This window comes from Olea europaea, chromosome 23 (genome assembly GCF_002742605.1).
Source record: "Olea europaea var. sylvestris chromosome 23, O_europaea_v1, whole genome shotgun sequence".
Classification (NCBI taxonomy): Eukaryota; Viridiplantae; Streptophyta; class Magnoliopsida; order Lamiales; family Oleaceae; genus Olea; species Olea europaea.
Genome location: NC_036259.1, coordinates 4,328,457 through 4,334,456, shown reverse-complemented (window position 1 = coordinate 4,334,456; position 6,000 = coordinate 4,328,457).

Genomic DNA, 6,000 nt, shown 5'->3' with positions numbered 1-6,000 from the left:
AATTTTGTATGAAAACCGGCCAAAAGAACCTCAAATGCAACGTTTGGAAAAGGTTAGGAGTGATAGCTGCAACAATCAAAGTTTTTGGGGAAGTCTATTAGTGTTTCAAAGGTTTGGAGCTACTGCTGCAATTATCTTATAAAAATATCTTGGTATGACACACAATTAGGAATAAGAAATGAAATAATGTTTAAATAAAAATCATTATTTATCTTTTCAGTTCACTATAATGTTGAGGCTCTATGCGATCACTCAACTCGTGCACCCTCAAGGTCACCACTATCCATGTATTAAAAGAAAGTAGTTTAAATGAATACTAATTGTAATCATTTCTAGTAACCAAACACAGTGAAACATTATATATTATTAAAGAATTAGCATAAGATTATATTTGTGTATTAAACAGACCTTATCTGATAAGAAATACTGGAACAAAATTACATCATAGTCGTATATTAAATATTTACAGTACAAATGTTTACGATGTTTTCCTATTCATAGTATTGAACATGATCAAACACTAGAATAAACTAAAGAACCATATAATATTGTACTATCCAACTTACTACTATGACATAACAATACTTTAGGCAGTGCTAAAACTTGTAACTATTGAACCTTGAATCCATTTTCTCGACCTCTGACATTTCATTAATTTTCGTACCATCTTGATTATCAACCGAATTGTGTGTCCAATGAGTAGGAGAACCATTATGCCAAGCCATATCAGAACTTATAATCCTGACCATTTTCATCTCTCCGTCCCTGGTGTTAATACAGATATTCAGAAGAGATAAGTCAATGCAAGTGCTGTAATTGAAATCCAAGCGATCACCATCAAAATCCACATAAATATTCTCCTCCTTAAAGGTAAACCACTCATCAACAAAAATATGATACTGGGTGATGCAATGAGTCATGTTGTATTAGCAATCTGGAACTCTCCATAGCCTGTCAGATAATTGTGAGTGAAAGCAGATTCTCCCAGCCTTATACTCTATCAGATACTGATACGAGTCTAGCGTGTGAATCAACTGTATTATTATCCTTCTATACTCCACTTGGGAGGTTGACTCCAACTTGAAATGCCATAGTTGTAATAAAAAAAGCCACTCATTTTTTCTCTGACCAATCCTTTTTCTATTTGAACATACTTTTTCTACTTTTCTTTTTCATGTTTGAGAACAAGTCTAGGTGTTCAAAGGAAAAATTCAAGCTTGGACTAGTTACATTATGATTAATTTTGACTAAAGAATTGTTTTCCGTTGATCCAAATGCTCCAGCACGTTTAAGAGATTCTTCAATTTCTTCATCACTCACATGTCTTCGACTACGGATCAGAACATCCATTGCTATCATCCCACGAAGATTCTGAGCATTAAATTTTGATACAGACTCCATAAGCCAAAAGTTAACTGTCTGTAGATATTTCAAAAGTGGGATAATTGCAACAGAGGGTCCAAACCTTTGAAACTTTAGTAGACTTTCATCCAAACCGTTGATTTATTGCAATCGTCACCTCTCAACTTTCCCAAATGTTGCATCAAAGGCCCTTTTGGATTTATATCTAAAACTCCATCAGTTGACAAAAAATGAATTTAAAAACATTTTAACCATTTTAAGGGATAAAATGGTAACTTTACATTAAAATCAAAATAAAAAACAAAGGAAAAATAAATATGTTCTTCCCTAACCCACCAAAATCCATCTCCATTCCCACAACTGAAATGGAGATGCTACTATTCGTTTGCAAAATAAGGGTGCCAAACTTTGAGTCAGAAATTTGGGCAATTTCCTAAGTAATTGAAGAAATTTCAATGTTACCAAAGGCTGTAGGGATTTGATTAAGACTCGACTGATGCCAATTGGTTGATTCAATATCGTGTCAAACAAAAATTGATGAGGGGAGATCTGTTAGATCAACCTCAAAACAAAATGGTGCGTTATTGGTTAATTTTAGGCCATAATCTTGATTGTCTGAATGAGAGCTACCTGTAGGTGGTGGTGCGCGACTGTGGGCATCACCGAAGATGGGTTTTCGGGTGGATTTTTAGCCAATTTTTATTATTTATTTATTTGTAGGAAAAACAAATATGAGTGCAGGCTGTGGTGGCGATTACAATTGTTGTGCATGTGCGGGTGTTGGTGTCAACATCCGTCAACAATTTATTTTGGCACCAATGGTGAGAGGCGAGTAAAATGATTTTGGTTTGGTTAATTTTGGGTTAGGATTTATTGTGAGATGGGGTGGATTTGGAATGGGCCAGGGAAGAAGACCAATTTTATTTTTCCTTTTTTTTATTTTTTTATTTTAGTATAAAGTTCCCATTTTGCCCATTTAAAAATTGTTAAAATGTGGTCAGAAACATTTTTTTTGGCACAGAAATTTGGATGAAAACTAACCAAAAGGGCCTCAGATGCAATGTTCGAAAAGGTTAAGAGTGTAGCTGCAACAAATCAAAGGTTTGAGAAAAGTCTGCTAGTGTTTTAAAAGTTTGGGGCTTCTATTGTAATTATCCCTTAAAAACATCTTGGTATGATACGCAATTAGGAATAAGAAATACAATAATGTTTAAATAAAAATCATTATTTAACTTTTCGGTTCCCTATAATGCTGAGGCTTCGTGCAATCGCTCAACTCGTACACCCTCAAGGTCACCACTGTCCATGTATTAAAAGAGAGTAGGTTAAATGACTACTAATTGTATTCATTTCTAGTAGCCAGAGTTTTTAAGCAAGATGACTGAACACACTCTGAGACATTATATAGTATTAAAAAATTAGCATAAGAATGTATTTCTATATTACATAGACCAGATCTGATAAGAAATAATTGGAACAAAATTAAAACACGATTATACATTAAATATTTACAATACAAAAGTTTAAGTCATTTTCTATTCATAGTATTGAGCATGATCAGACACTAGAATAAAAAAAAGTACCATTTAGTATGGCACTCTTCAACTGACTAGACATAACATAACAACAAATTAAACAATGACATGACTTATTCTCGAACCCTTGATCCTTTTATCGGGCTCAAACATTTTTAACTTTCATACCATCTTGATTATCAACTGAATTGTGTGTCCAATGAGTAGAAGAACCATGATGCCAAGGCACATCAAAACTGATAACCCTAACCATTTTCCTCTCTCTGTCCCTGGTGCTAATATAGATATTGAGAAGAGATAAGTCAATGCAGCTGCTATAATTGCAATCCAAGTGATCACCATCAAAATCCACATAAATATTCTCCTCTTTAAAGGTAAACTACTCATCAACAATAATATGATACTGGGTGTTGCATTGAGTCCTGTTGTATTAGCAGTCAAGAACTATCCATAACCTGTAGGATAATTGTGAGAAAAAGTGGATTCTCCAGCCTCATGAATATCAGATACTAATACGGGATAACAGTGTGAGACAAACATATAATTATCCTACCATACTCCACTTTAGGGGGGGTTTACTCTAACTTGAAATGTCATAGTTGCAATCAAAGAAGCCACTACTATAAATGCACTTCGTTTTTTTCTCCAACTAATCATCTTTCTATTTGAACATATTTTTTCTACTTTTCCTTTCCATGTTTAGGGACAGGTCTAGGTGTTTAAAGGAAAAATTCAAGCTTGGATGAGTTATATTATGATTAATTTTGACTAATGAATTGTTTTCGGTTGATTCAAATGCTCCAGCACGTTTAGGAGATTCTTCAATTTCTTCATCACTCACATGTCTTCGACTACGGATTAGAACATTCATTACTATAATCCCACGAAGATTCTGAGCATTAAATTTTGTTACAGACTCCATAAACCAAAAGTTAACAGTCTGTAGATATTTCAAAATTGGGATAATTGCAAGGAAGCCTCAAACCTTTGAAACTTTAGCAGACTTTCTCCCAAACCTTTGATTTATTATAGTCGACCCTCTTAACTTTCCCAAATGTTGCATCTGAGGCCATTTTGGATGATTTTTATCTAAAATTCCGTCAGTTGACCAAAAAGATGATTTTGACAACATTTTAACAATTTTTAAGGGATAAAATGGTAACTTTACATTAAAATAAAAAATTTAAAAGAAAGGGGGGAATCAAATTGGTCTTCTTCCATGACCCACCCCAAATCCACCATATCTCACAACAAATCCTAACCTAAAATCAACCAAACCAAAATCATTTTACTCGCCTCTCAACATCGGCGCCAAAATAAATTGCCGACGAATGTCGACACCAACACCCACACATGCACCACAATTGGAATGTTACCAAAGGTCGTAGGGATCATGTTAAGACTCGACTGATGCCAATTGGTTAATTCAATGTCGTGTCAAACAAGAATTGATGAGGGTGGATCAACCTAAGAACGAAATGGTGTAATATTGGTTAATTTTAGGCCATAATTTTGATAGTCTGGATGAGAGTTACTTGTCGGTGGTGGTACGCGACCGCGGGAATAGCCTGAGATGGGTTTTCAGGTAGATTTTTAGCCAATTTTTATTATTTATTTATTTATTGGAAAAATGAATATGAGTGCTGGCAGTGGTGGCGATTACAATTGTGGTGCATGTATGGGTGTTGGTGTCAACATACGTTGACAATTTATTTTGGCGTCAATGGTGAAGGACGAGCAAAATGATTTTGGTTTGGTTGATTTTGGGTTAGGATTTGTTGTAAGATGGGGTGGATTTGAGGTGGGTTAGGGAAGATGACCAATTTTATTTTCCCTTTTTTTAATTTTTATTTTAGTTTAAACTTGCCATTTTTCCCATTTAAAAATTGTTAAAATGTGGTCAAAACATCTGTTTTGGTCAACTGACGAAATTTTGGATGAAAATCGGCCAAAAGGGCCTTAGATGCAACGTTCGAAAAGGTAAATAGTGACAGCTGCAACAAATAAAAGGCTTGGAAAAAGCATGCTAGTGTTTCAAATGTTTGGGACTTCTACTGCAGTTATCCCATAAAAACATCTTGGTATGATACGCAATTAGGAATAAGAAATACAATAATGTTTAAAAAGAATCATTATTTATCTTTTCGGTTTGCTATAATGCTGAGTCTTCGTGCGATCACTCAACTCGTACACCCTCAAGGTCACTACTATCCATGTATTAAAAGAAAGTAGGTTAAACGACTACAAAATTGTAATCATTTCTAGTAGCCAAAGTTTTTAAGCAAGATGACTGAACACACGTTGAGACATTGCATACTATTAAAAAATTAGCATAAGAATATATTTGTGTATTACACAGACCTTATCTGATAAGAAATAATCGAAACAAAATTACAACACAATCGTACATTAAATATTTGTAGTGCAAATGTTTAAGGCATTTTTCTATTCATAGTATTGAGCATAATCATACACTAGAATAAACAAAAGTACCGCTTAATATTGCACTCTTCAACTGACTAGACATAACATAACAACACCTTAAACAGTGATATGATTTATTCCCGAACCCTTAATCCTTTTATCGGGCTCGAACATTTTTTAACTTTCATACCATCTTGATTATCAACCGAATCGTGTGTCCAATGAGTAAGAGAACCATGATGCCAAGCCATATCAAAACCAATAATCCTGACCATTTCATCTATATGTCCCTAGTGTTAATACAGATATTGAGAAGAGATAAGTTAATGCAACAGCTGTAATTGAAATCCAAGTGATCACCATCAAAATCCATATAAATATTTTCCTCCTTACATTAAAATAAAAAATTTTAAAAAATGGGGAAAATAAAATTGGTCTTCTTCCCTAACCTACCCAATTTCACAACAAATCCAAACCCAAAATCAACCAAACCAGAATCATTTTACTCGTCTCTCACCATCGGAGCTAAAATAAATTGCCGACGGATGTCGACACCAAGACGCACACAAGCTCCATAACTGGAATGTTACCAACGGCCATAGGGATCAGATTAAAACTCAATTGATGCCAATTGTTGAGTCAATGTCGTGTCAAACAAGAATTGATGAGGGGAGATTTG